The sequence below is a fragment of the Mus caroli genome, chromosome 4 (genome assembly GCF_900094665.2).
Source record: "Mus caroli chromosome 4, CAROLI_EIJ_v1.1, whole genome shotgun sequence".
Lineage (NCBI taxonomy): Eukaryota > Metazoa > Chordata > Mammalia > Rodentia > Muridae > Mus > Mus caroli.
The window spans coordinates 21267600-21281467 of record NC_034573.1 but is presented as its reverse complement, the minus strand read 5'-3'; the positions used below and the strand labels follow the sequence as shown (position 1 = coordinate 21281467).

Genomic DNA, 13868 nt, shown 5'->3' with positions numbered 1-13868 from the left:
AACTAACCTGTACCTCTGGGATCTCTCAGACTCTGGACCACCAAACAAGCAGCATACCCCATCTGATATGAGGCCACCAACACATACAACAAAGGTCTACTCAGTCAGAGAAGATTCGACTAACCCTAAAGAGACTGGAGGCACCAGGGAGTGGGGTGGTCTTCTGGGGTAAGGGCAGCAGGGTGGGGGACAGGAGGTATTAGGTGAGGAATCAGATTGTGGATGAGGAGGTGGATAAAATCTGGACTGTAAAAAAAGATTAAATCAAGGTAAAAAGAAAGAAAGGAAGAGAAAGAGAGAGAGAGAGAGAGAGAGAGAGAGAGAGAAACAAAGATGACTATCTTCAGTGTTATCTTAGTTCTTAGAGAAATTAATAAAAATTACACAGTGCAGATCCCATACTTGTCACTGTGCTCATTGTCTAAGAATGAAGAGCTGACTTTGGAGCTCTAAGAATAAATAAAACAGTCAGACTTAGTTAGCAATGTGATTCTGAAACCCACATGATAGGTAAGTGAAGGATCTTTGAGTTCTTCTGGCCAGTCAGTTTAACTGCTGTGACGACCGACCACCAGTTTCAGTGAGCTATCCTGACTCAAGAAAATAGATGAAGTGATTAAGAGGGACACCTGACATCTCCCTGGGGCTTCCACAGATGTGCATGCCTGTGCAGAGAACCATATTCCATACACACACAAACCAATGTAATGAAAATAACAACATTTAAAAATCTTGCCTTAAATATAAGGTAACACTGTAAAAAATGCACCATGCATTCTGTCTTTAAATATTTACTGCAAGAATTAGCTATTTCTTCTATTCAAACTTGACAGCAACATCCATGGCTTATTATTATGGTTTCCTTTCCCTTGTTGAGAATGTGAAAGGGGAACGGCCTTTCAATAGAATCAGAATGATTTTATGCCTGTTAGAATGCAAAATTCTATTGTTTCCTATTAGGCAAAGGCAAATTTCTTGTCAGTTCCAAATAACATGATCAACAAATCTATTTAGTTACTTGTAACTCATTTTAAATTCTCCTATTATTTTTCTAATAGTCCAAATCTCTGTTTAGTATGAGAGGTAGTTAGTCTTTGTTGGCTGCCACTCTTTTTGCAAATGCAAAACCATATTTTTAAAATTTACAAACTTAACAAATATGAAAGAAGATTTAGAACCTTATCATAGCTAAAAATTTTAGACTATGGTCTTAGTGACTAAGTAACTATGTACCTTATCTAGTTCCCTAATAACAATGACCCTAGAATGATATAATATGAAAAGAATAAATGGTTATTCATTTTTATTTATAGTATCTCAAGAACCAAGAAATGAAGATATCCATAAGCATAGCTTATCTACATGTAAACCCACATGTACTAGAACTAGCATTGTATTTAATCCAATGAACAAAATATAAAAACTAAAACCCCAGCAGTACCTTCCTAAGTGAAGTAACACATCACTAGTAATGACATATAAAATTGCATTTGATACTCAAAGTTTTATTACTGAAATTTTAATTCAGATTAAATAAAACTGCGATTTTTTTCCTGTTTTGTAATTTACTTCTCAAATATTGTCAAACGTTCACAGTATGCTATAAAAAGCAAGCATTAGTGCTCAGCATACAGTCGTTAGAAGACTATCTTATAGTGGTGATCTTTATGACAGCTAAGGCCTATTGGACTTTAGGAATAAGTATTACCAGTCTGTATTATATCAAACTGGAAAGATTCTAATTAGCAAAAACAAACAAAACATCTCTCTGAAGAGACAGCCTACATAATGAGACATGATGTCCATATCTTACACCTTTACAAAATTCAATAACTAGATTGAATAAATCATTAAATCATGAGAAAGTAATCTAAGTAGACATTCCTCAAAGAAAGACATATAAGTAGACCTGCGATATACATAGAAAAATATGCATCACTAATCATCAATGAAGGATAAACTACAACCAGAATCTAGCAGCTCACTAAATAATATCAGAATGCAGAGGAAAATAATTCTGAGGATATGGGGAAAATTAAAACTTTACCCATTTGGTATGAATATAAGTTAGTACATCTATTACAAAAAATGACTAAAATGTCTGAACAATTAAAAATCAGGATATGATAGAGATGATTCATTAGTAAAGAGCTGTTGTTCTTCCAGAATACCAAAAGTAGATTTTCCATATCCATGGTGGGAGGCTTACAGTTTCCAATAACTCTGGGTTCTAAGCATCTGGTGTCTTCTCCAGCCTCCAGGCTCCTGCACACGAGTCCATATTAAAAAAAAAAAAAAATAAAGACTTAAATTAAAATTTTTTTGTATGTGGTTTGGCATTTTCACTACTGAATGTATATTCAAATGAAACTAAATCTATCTATCAGAGAGACATCTGCACACCCATACTCGTTGAGCAATTTTCACAATAGCTGATAAACTGAAACAATTATCTGTAAGCAAACCAAAGGACTTTACAGAAATTTTAACCCAGCAGCATGACTGCTCTGGCAAGGGAACCACAATCAAAGACCTTCTAGGTCTATGCTATCTGGCTGCAATGCAGACATGCTCTGTATTACATTATGATCTGGCTGGAATACAGACACACCTTTAGTATACACCTTTAATCCATAGCCATGAAAGTGAGGTTGCTCTGTAGAAAGAAGTAGCCATGTTTGAAAGTGATTGTTAATTGAGGACCAGAAAAAGGCATGAAGAAGAGAAAGATTGGACAGAATGAGTCAGAGACAGGATATGCAAAATTCACATGATTACAACCAAGGAAGAGAGGCTACTTAAGAGCAGAGAACGAGAAAAGATGTGTATGTGTGTATGTGGTGGGAGGACAGTCTTAATGGGAAAGTTTTATAAAGGCATGTTGCAGAGAGAAACACAGATGAAGACATAGGAACCAGAGAATGAGAATGAAGAAGCAGATTAGAACATATTGCCATAGTTAATAAGGCCAAGAAGATCATTTCAGTCAAAAGCTGAGAGAAAAGCCATATTGAATCAGCCATTTTGGAAGATAAGACTGTATGGAGGCTAGAAACTTCCAGGCCTAGGCCTAATGTTAGTACAGAGGAGCAAAAAAAAAAAAAAATGTATTTACATAGCTTGGATATACCGTTCATCTCATTCCTTCATCTGAGGAAATAAAACTGACATTTACAGCTGGTACCCAACATGATTGAAGAAGGAGAAAGCCCACCAACATTGCAGATAGCAGAAGATATTGTTCAGAAATGTCACAGAGCACAGGAGATATCTGACAAGAAGCTGCAGAGAAGTTCTCCTGGAATCCACTCCAGAGGCAACATCAGTTCAAGTTTGGCTGGATGCCCAAAGAGATTCATTCAGGGGACTCTGAGACACCAAATCACAAAAGCAACCCCCAAATACAATTTTCACCATATAGATAGGATCTTCCTGAATTAAAAAAGAAACGGGAAGTTCAGATTTGAAGAGATTTCAGATGCCTTCAAAGCAAGGTTAAGACTTGAGGGGGTAGAAATGTCATTTGTAAAAGACATTACAGGACTTATTTCACCTGTGAAAACTAGAGTAAGCCCTTCCCTACTTCCATTTTCAATATTTACATATTTCCTCTCAAAAAGCGTTGAATAAAATTTTTGGTGTTCAGGAAACATGACTCAAACCAAACACTGATCTCAGTTAAGCAAGAAGAATTCACTGAATACACATTTTAATACTGGATGTTCAGGAAGACAAAAAGGACTCGGGAGCCTAATTGTGGCTCTAAGTAGACTTTTTATAGGAAAAATCAAGTTCAAAGGTTAAAGGGAAATGAGGGTAGCAGTTGGCTTACTGCCCAGTCAACAGCTCTGAATGAAGCCATCTTAGACATAGTAGTTCAATACCTTTGACTTGATGGGCCCCACATAAAGCTTTGTCTATTTTCTTAAGATTAGCAAACCTCATACCGAACTTTCAGAACCTACAGAACAAAACAACATGTATGATCAGCACTTCGCTGAGCCAAGTCACTTCTCTGTGTCAATGACTAGCAGGCATGTTGCAACAACAATATGAAATAGCTGGGGGCATGGAACAAAATAGCATCAGCTACTCTTGGGTGTGTGCCAGACCATAACACAAATAACTGTACAAGAAAAACTAGCTCTGATAGAACAAAGTCTTGAGAGGCAAAAGATAGAGGAAGTAAGAGAACAGGAAGTACTTAATTTCTAACTTATGGTACTTAATCTAATCGTACTTTGATAAGCAGAAGGGATAAATAAAAGCGCCCAGAAATAGACTGAATAATGGTGTATTGACTTTAAATTTTTTGAATGCTAACAAGGCAGGAACAACAGCTGCTGAAAGATAGTGCTTTACAGAGGAAAAAAAAAAAGAAATTAGATCATCCTGTATAATTTAAAGATGCTTTAACATCAGAATGGAAGTCAGGGAACGCATTACATTGGAGAACAGATTTTGTCTATATGTCCACACGTGATAAAGGACTAATGGTTCCATCAAAATTGATAATGATTAAATCTGAATAAGAGATGTTTCCACATGAAAGGCACAGCCCAAGGAGAGAAGAGATGCAGAGATACAGACATGAGACAGAAATGCACACAAAGTAGAATGTTAAACCCCTGCATAAGGACAGCTCAATAGACTTCCTGAGAAACAATAGAGCATTCATCAGACTAGCAGACTGGAAAGCTTTGCTGCTGAAATGGACATTTGCTGAAGGACAGATGATCAGGACTAGTTAAGAAGGAATATCACGTCAATGGATCTTTATAAGGACACTCAAACTGTAACGTTTGTGAAATTGATAATTGTGTCAATTGTAAAATTTAAACTATGTACAGTTTTTCACTTACACACAAAGAGAGAAGCTACAAAGAAGTTTTAATCCAGCAACATGGCTGCACTGGCAAAGAACCACATCTAAAGGACTTCTAGGTCTGTGGGACAGCTGGAATGTTGACATACTCTGGATTACAGAATGATCTGGACAGAAAAAGTTATCCTTACATTGCATTGTGGATAAAACAAGAGTTCTGTATATATAACGGAGAGATACAAAGATAGTAGAGATGGATAGTGAAAGAGCTAGGGATAGAAACATGAAAACAGATTGATGATGAAGATGATGATAGAAAGATGATAGATTAAATAGATGAAGAATAGATAGATTAGATGATAGACAGATAGATAGATAGATAGATAGATAGATAGATAGATAGATAGATAGATAGATAGATAATTAGAGATGGACTTGATTTTGCTAGAAAAGTACCAAAACAAATAACCCCTTTGGTGATAGAAATACCATCACTAATAATTACTATAAACAAATTTGTCCCAGCAACTGTGCTATCCGCATTCACTTAAGTGTTTGACCAATTCAGTCTCCTCATGCCATAGTCACTATTTTAAACATTAAACATCAATCAGAAAGAAATTAAATCAATATCCATTTAGTATCAATTTAGATACATAAATCTTGGTGTGAAATAGAATTTTCTGCAGTTAAATCTTCTCTGAGTCAATAAAACCAAAGATCAGCTAGATATTTAGTGGAATATTCTAAACGTAATCTCACAAGAAAATTATTTTATCTCTAACTTACAGATATATAATTTTTTCCATTTTATTCAACAGATTCTTTCCTCACATCATATAATTTGAATATCTTTTCTCCTCCCTCTACTCTTCCTACATCCTCTCCATCTCCCCTCCCCTCTCGATCTACCCTCTTCCTATTTTTCACTAGAAAAGGTATAGATTCAAAGAGATAACAACTAAACATAACAAAATAAAATATAATATAATATAAAACAAACAAACAAAATTATATGGAATTTGGAGAAGATAAGACCCAGAAAACTAAAAGAGCCCCCAAGGTAATGTACAAGAACCAGGGACCCCCTAGTTCACATATTCAGAAGTCTCATAAAAGTACTAAGCTGATAGCTGTAGTATATACACAGAGGAACTAGTGTATACCTGTGTAGGCCTGATGCTTGCTGCTTCATATAAGCTTTTATCCAGTTATTTTAAAGAATGTTGTTCTCCTGGTGTCCTCAGGCCCCTCGGTTTCAGCCACTCCTCCTGCTTCTTCTTCTGCAGAGTTCCCTAAGGTCTGAGGGGAGAGATTTGATGGATATATCCCAGTTAGAGCTCTGAATCTCAAGGTCTCTCTGGTAATGGAAACTCTGGTTTCTTCCCAGACATGTAAAGCAGTGCAGATTCTAAGCACACCCTCCAGTCAGTCTAAGTCTGTAATTCTCAGGGACTTATCCACTAAGGAGAATAAATGAGTACAAAATGAAATATTATATAATAACTTACTTCATACACCATTAGAAACTTGTCTTCAGAATGAGGAAAAACAGACTAATCCTAATCATAAAAATTAATAAACTGAGCAAAATTCACGAGCAACATGGGGGACTCATTAGAGACTGTCCTTAAATGTCGGGTCATCTTACATCAGACGCCCAAGTAGCTTGAATTACAAGCTGGTAGTGACAAGTGCAGCTGGTGCTAACTATTCTTTGAATAAAGAGAAAGGCAGAAGCATGGAGATTTGAAGCCAGTGCGCAGGCTTAACAGGTGCAGAAGCCATAGCATAAGACAAGCAATATTTTGGCTTTTCATCTACTATTAATTGCATTTCATCACAACCTCAAGTGTAATTAACAGCTGCAAATGCTTAAAAAGGCAATACTACTGCAGTATAGTACTAACACATTCAATTTTAGTTTGATGGAAGTTATAAAAATTATCAGCAAATTGAAAATTAAAAATTTCTTCTATCTATCAATGAGAACCAACTAGTACGAGTAATTTTCTTTATAAGCCAGACACTAAATTTTTACTTCACCAGATGTAAAAGTATTCTTGCTTTGCCTTCATTGCTGAATCTAACACACACATTTTGACTAATTCATTCAAATAAATCAGTTACAATATGATTCTAAGTTTTGTAAGTGTCAATGTTTTTCAAACTTATAACTATATTGTTGTTTGAGTGGGGAATGGAGAAAGAGTTAAGGAATCAAGTTTAACAAACTGTACATTCTGTTTAGTCCTTGTGGTTTCATTTCTCAGAAAGGTAACAGCAGGTTCTGTGAGTAAAGAGATGGAACATTTTCAAGACTTCTAAGTTTTGAGGACAAATTTCTCTAGAGTTTCCCATCTTTAGTCATTATTGTATATATAATGAAGGAGGGGTGGGAAAGGCAAACTCTTTGACCCCAACTTTCCTATGCTAGCATCCAGTGTTCAGTTTGATGCTCTGTCAACCTGGTTACCTTTATCTTGATTTTCTAGTGGGCTTCAACAAATTTGTCTTCCATCCTTGCAAGTTTCGGGTTAGCTGATGGTGGAAGAGTATCTTTTTCCTGGCCTTTCAATTTATTGTCTTCTAGTTAAATTTGTTTAATAGATCTTTTTCAAAAGATCATTTTAAAAGAGGCATAGTGGTCACAGAGGTGAAATGCTGTAAGCACTCACACATTTCAAGTTATTTTAGTTTTCATGAGATAACCTAGGACGATTTTAGTGTAGTAAATTCTATACTACTTTTCTTAATATGGTCATTGAGTACTAAATGAATGCAAGCTGACTCATCTCTCCCTTCTCTGAGTTGGCTTCACATGTGCACAGCAATTTAAAATGTGTTTTATTTTTTTCGGGAAGTATCTCAGATTTTAAATGTACATGTCTATCTGTCATGTACCCAATTATGTCTTTACAATTACTAAAACTGTGTTGTATTTCCTGGTAAACACCAAAGAGAGAAGAGGAGATGGGAACATGTAATAGAACACTGCAGTTTAAATAAGTTCCCTTTGTTAATGACATAAGTCCTGTACTGTGTGGGATCTAAGATGACAAAGAAGAAAGTACAATTGCTTGTAGTGATGAGCAACTCATTGCAATGGGATGATTCAACAGGAAAGTCACAGCAGAGCAAAGAACCCTGAGTCTGGGAACAGCCTTCCACTGAGGGACTGAGGGAACACTGATAATCAGCCATCACTATCATGGGCAGTTCTCTCACCTGCTGCTAGAGGCTCATGATGGCTTAATGATGTTAAAGGAAGTCATAAAACCTACTGAAGCAACTAAATTGTCTGCTAAATGGCTGGACACTGTCTAAAACAGTGCTATGAGGGGGAAATGCAATTCTAATTCCCTTATAGCAATTGGAAATACACATTTTCCTACAGTTCCCCTGTATTATCAACCTCATGGTATTCAGTAAAGTGTCCCTAAGGTCCTGAGGCTATAATCTGGCACTCCTGTAATCTGTATCCTATTTCTTGGTTTCAGACATAAATTTATTTTGAAAAAATAATGTTTTTTCCATGTACTATATTAAAATAAACACTGTTCAGTGAGTCATATTAAATTTGCTTTAATAATGTGATGACCCTCTCTAGTTGTCTGGTAGTGATAATTATGTGAATATGTAAGTGTACCTGTGCCACAAGTAATTTTTGTATTGACTGAAGATTGGGTAAGGTCCCTGATAAATTGAGTACTGGTGTACCAATTCCATAGCACAGCATTGAAGAGATCCTTGGTGATTCTTGGTGATAAGACAAAGAGAAGGATTTTCTAAAAGACAAGATGGTTAGCAGAAAATGCATTATTTTCTAAATAGATAATCTCTTTTAGAAATAAACTTTTAGTTTTGAGCCAATTCACATTTTCCTCAACCAATTAAGAGGAGCTAAAATTACATTTTTCCAGTTGATCTCTGAGCCATGCTCTGAATTCATAATACTTTAACTAGTATTTTTAACATTTAATGAAACATTTTAAGAACAAGTAAACTATCAGGTGTGCTATCCTGTCATCTTTCCTTTGGAAATGTTCCATTACTACTTAATTGGCACGACACTAATGCTACTCAATATTCTGAAGTTTAAATTATTTATATCACCCTTTGGACATACCTTTTCCATATTAGTATTTCTGCTACTTTATATGTATTCAGCATGTCACTCTTCACACCATTCCCATTTTCCTCTTTGCTTTATTTCTGGTTTTTCCAGGATATATGACTCAGTGAATCAGTGCACTTTGTATTCTTGCAGAGAACCTGGGTTCTGTTCCAACTAACTACAAATTAGCTCACAACCATTTGTAAATTCAAGTCTAGTAATTCAGGCAGTCTCTTCAGGTCTATGCAGATACAAGAAATGCAATATTGTGCATATATAAACCTACTAGCAAACACTCAGACACATAAAACAAATATATTTTTTTAAAAATTCAAAGTCCATAGATATCATTTCTTTTTTATTCTTCTTTATCTTTTATTGATTGATTGATTGATAAATTAATTAATTTACACTCCAGATTTTATTCCCTCCCAGTCCACCCCTTCAAATGTTTCACATCCCATACCTCCTCCCCACCATCCTGTCTACAGAGGATCATCACCCACCACGCACCTCACCAGATCTCTATACTCCCTGGGGCCTCCAGTCTCATGAGAGTTAGGTGCATCTTCTCTGACTAAAGCCAGACCTGGCAGTCCTCTGCTATATGTGTGTTGGGGGTCTCATATCAGCTGGTGTATGCTGCCTGTTTGGTGGTCCAGTGTTTAAGAAATTTCTGGGGTCCAGGTTAACTGAGAATGTGGGTCCTCCTACAGGGTCATCCTCCTCTTCAGCTTCTTCCAGCTCTTCCCTAATTCAAACACAGGGGTCAGCCGCTTCTGTCCATTGGTTGGGTGAAAATATCTGCATCTGACTCTTTCAGATGCTTGTTGGGTCTTTCAGAGGGAGTCATGATAGGTTTCATTTTGTGAGTGCTCCATAGCCTCAGTAATAGTGTCAGGTCTTAGGACCTCCCCTTAATCTGGATCCCACTTTGGGCTTGTATCTACCTTCTTTTCCTCAGGCTCCTCTACATTTCCATCCCTGTAATTCTTTCAGACAGGAACAATAATGGGTCAGAGATGTGACTTTGTGATAGCAACCCTCTCCCTCACTTGATGTCCTGTCTTCATGCTGGAAGTTCCCTCTCTCTACTGTCAGGCATTTCATCTAAGGTCCCTTTGAGTCCTGGGAGTCTCTCACCTCCTAGGTCTCTGGTGCATTCTGGAGGATCACCACAACCTCCTAGCTCCTTGCCTGTTTACATTCTTTCTGCTGGCCCTCAGGACTTCAGTCCTTTTCCCTCACCCAAAACCAGATCAGAGTTCCCCTCGTCACCCCCCTACCCTTGTCCACTTTCCCTCCCTCCCTCCTTAGTTGTGATTACTTTCTTCTCTGTCCCGAAGGGGACTGAGATGTCCTCACTTGGGCCCTTCAGCTTGTTGACCTTTGTGAGTTCTGTGGACAGTATCTTGGGTATTCTATATTTTTCCCCTAATCTTCTCTTATTATTAAATACATACCATGCATGTCCTTTTGGGTCTGAGTTACCTCACTCAGGATGATATTTTCCAGATATAATTTCTTAATGAGGCTTTAAAAAGTATTTCTGGTCACCCTCGTTACTATGTCTTGGTCTTAGGAGACTTCTCCCACACTGAAAGGGAAGCCTGCTTACTAACACTGCCCATGTGTGGCCCAATATTGATGCCCATAGAAGCATCAGCTTTCTAAATAATAAAACCTAAATTGTTTAGAATCATTTTCTTAAATATTTTATTTATTTAAACCCCAAATGTTGCCACCCCCTCATTTTTTAAATGTTTAAGATTCTTACCATAAGGAAAATGGAAATTGAAACTACTTTGAGATTTCCTCATTCTGAAGTCTGAATTACAAACATCAATAAACAAATGACAACACATGTAAATGCAGATGAGATGTGGGGGAAAGGAAAAATTCTTATCTATTGCTGGTGAGAGTACAAACTGGTACAACCACTATGGAACTCAGTATGTTGATTCCTCAAGAAGGTGAAACGATCTACCCCGGTTAGTTTCATTAGCAACATGAATTCCAGGGCCCCCAGATTATCTCCCAGATATCTAAAAATTATCTCACATAACTCTTCAGTAAATCAAATACTTAATTGATTTTAAAGACTTGATAGACACACTGCTTCCAAATTGACAGATTCTACAGTTTTTTTGGCTTCAATGAAATAAAAAGTCATCATATTATATGTGTGCATGTGTGTATGTGTGTATGATATGTATCACAAGAAAGGATAATCCACTTTTTAATTTCAGACCGTTCCCAGCTTCAATGAAACACTGCACAGAAGAACACACCTCACCTTATTCATGATTGCCCTCCCTTGGATTCCCCACATTCTTTGAACCCTTTCTGTATTCCTTATCTCAGCTCTCTGATTATCTCAGCATCAGCCACTAAACCCAGGAATCATCCCTTCAGTGTCCAGAGATCTACACTTCCTTTCTCAAGTATGGTGTGGCTACTTGACTGGGAGAAATGGCAGGCACAAGGTGATACCAAGGAGGAAGATTCTCCACAGGAAACAAGTCCACATGTGTTGGGAAGTATGAGTAACAGAACTCAGATCAGGGACAAAAGGCGCTGATGCTCAAGGTTTGCCAACAGTTCTTTATTTAGTAGCTAGCTAAACATATATAAACAGCAGAGGAAAAAAATTAAAATCGCCTATTTGTGAACTGAACTCGGAGTTCTGTGTCTCTGTCTACCGTTACCTTTCTTTCTAGTTCTACATGTTTCCCATGATGTGCTGATGACTCACAGACGATTCTTTGGGTGTGGCATCTTCATATGTAATAAATTCATGTTCATCTTTTTCATTTCACCAAAGGCACGACTCATTACCAAATCATCTCTCTTATTCTATCGAGACCCAATACATGAGAGCCTGTGTCTAAATCTCACTAGGTGGAGTCTTCATCGAGGGAATAGAGATAAGAACACTGTGCCTTTCAGAAGATGAGTTTAGGGATTAAGATGACAGGTGTTTCTAAATGACTCAGAACACTGTTTAAGTACTAATAAACACTATAGTCTTCTCAAATCTCAGTGCTCAAGTCTTCTTTAATTCCTTCAATACACAATTATTTCTACAGTCGATAACACTTGCTCAAACTGAGTTTTAAATTCTCACTTACAAAATATTCAAGCTCATGTACACAGGTATTCTCTGCCAAGTTTTCCACGATTCCATTTTCTATAAACACATAAAATATATTTTGCTGCAAATTACAAGATATATTTAATTATTTCCATAAATTGCATCATCTGAAACAATGATGCTCTGGACAGTAAGACAATATTTCAAAATAAGAAATGTGCAAATTTATAAAAATACAGGAGTAAGCTATAAAAGATTATAATAAAAATGGAAATGTTTATTCAGTTAGTGGTTCAGCAAGAGATGAGTGTTTAGTAATGGCCAATATATAATTTGTATACAAGAATTTGCCAATGAATCTTTAATGCAATGTGCCAGTAAATGTTGTTAATTTTTCACAGTTTATTTTTTGTCTAACACTTTAACAATGGCTGGATCTTTTAAGATGAGCAGTATTTTCCGAAATTTATTAAAACATATTTTCCTGTATCAGATTTTTTTCCTGGAACTGTTTGAAAGATGTTCAAATACAGAACTGAAACATACTTTTGAGTAAAACAAGGGAGGTGTTAAAATTGACACATATGTGACTGAACGGAATAAACTAGAAAATATCTTAAATGTCTTAAAATTCATGCTTTCTTATCTCTCAAGTGGTCTAAATTGAAATAGTACTAAGAAATAGAAGTATAATTAAATAGCACATATGATTACTTTTGCTCCATTGCACACACTGAAAATTTTATGAGTTATATCATTAGACAATTTAGTTCTTGCAACAAAACTAAAATGATCAGGTTAGCCTAACTGTTCACATTAAATAAGGAAGTCCATCTTTACAGAGAAAGAGTACAACTTGTAGTATAATTTTGAATAAACAAAGAATGCAAAATACTAATGCCCAATGCCCATTAGACATTAAAATGTTATGTGTTCACCACCCATCTGCTCCGCCAGGGGAAGCTGCTCTCTAACCAAGCCTCTGGATCCAAGCAAGTCAAATCTGCCAGCGAGCGTCAGGCCTTGAACAATGACCAGAGTGTCTGAAGACCCCATCCAACTCTCCAATGGCCAGAGACAATACCGCCAGCATAGCACAAGCCAGGAAGCTGATAGAGCTGCTGAAGATGGAAACCAACATCGACAGGATAAAGGTGTCCAAGGCAGCTGCTGACTTGACGGCCTACTGCGAGACACATGCCAAGGAAGACCCCTGCTGACCCCAGTCCCGGCCTCAAAAAACCCCTTTCAGGAGAAAAACTCCTTCTGCGCGATCCTTTAAGTCTCTAAGAGGAGGCTGAAGAGTGTCGGGGCTCCCAGGACATACATGTAGAGTTCCTAGCAAAGTGGGCGCCTTTCTCGTCCACAGTGTTGAAAGACAGGAAGGAGAACCATCCTGGACACTCCGGGCTGTGCATGTTTAAAGAACTGTTACCTTATGAGAATGAAAGCTGATTCGGTGTCCCAACTTTTGAGATCCGACCCTGCAGACCGGCCTTGAGAAGGGGAATGTATAAAAAACGAGACTGGTGTCTCTTCTTTTCGGCTGTCCCTCTAAGACCTTACATTTCTGCTTCATATTTATAAACAAAATAAACATTAAAGCCGAGGTTCTGAGCTGAAAAAAAAAAGTTATGTCTTAATTAGGGCTCATTTAAAATGGTATTACTATTGTATTCAAGACAAAGAAATTAAGAGCAAATCAAAAAAATGAAGAACCTAAGGCGACTTTTTTAGATGAAGGTAGACAGATCTATGCTGACTCCGGTTCACTTCTGCACAGGAGAATCCAGGCGCAATAGTCTACCTGCTGGACTAGAAGGAATAGAGTT

At 37.0% G+C, this 13868-nt stretch overlaps 1 pseudogene; it reads left to right on the top strand.

Annotated features, from left to right (window-relative positions):
• Positions 1 to 13103: 13103 nt before the first annotated feature.
• Positions 13104 to 13318, top strand: LOC110293530 (annotated as a pseudogene).
• The last annotated feature ends 550 nt before the right edge of the window (positions 13319 to 13868 follow it).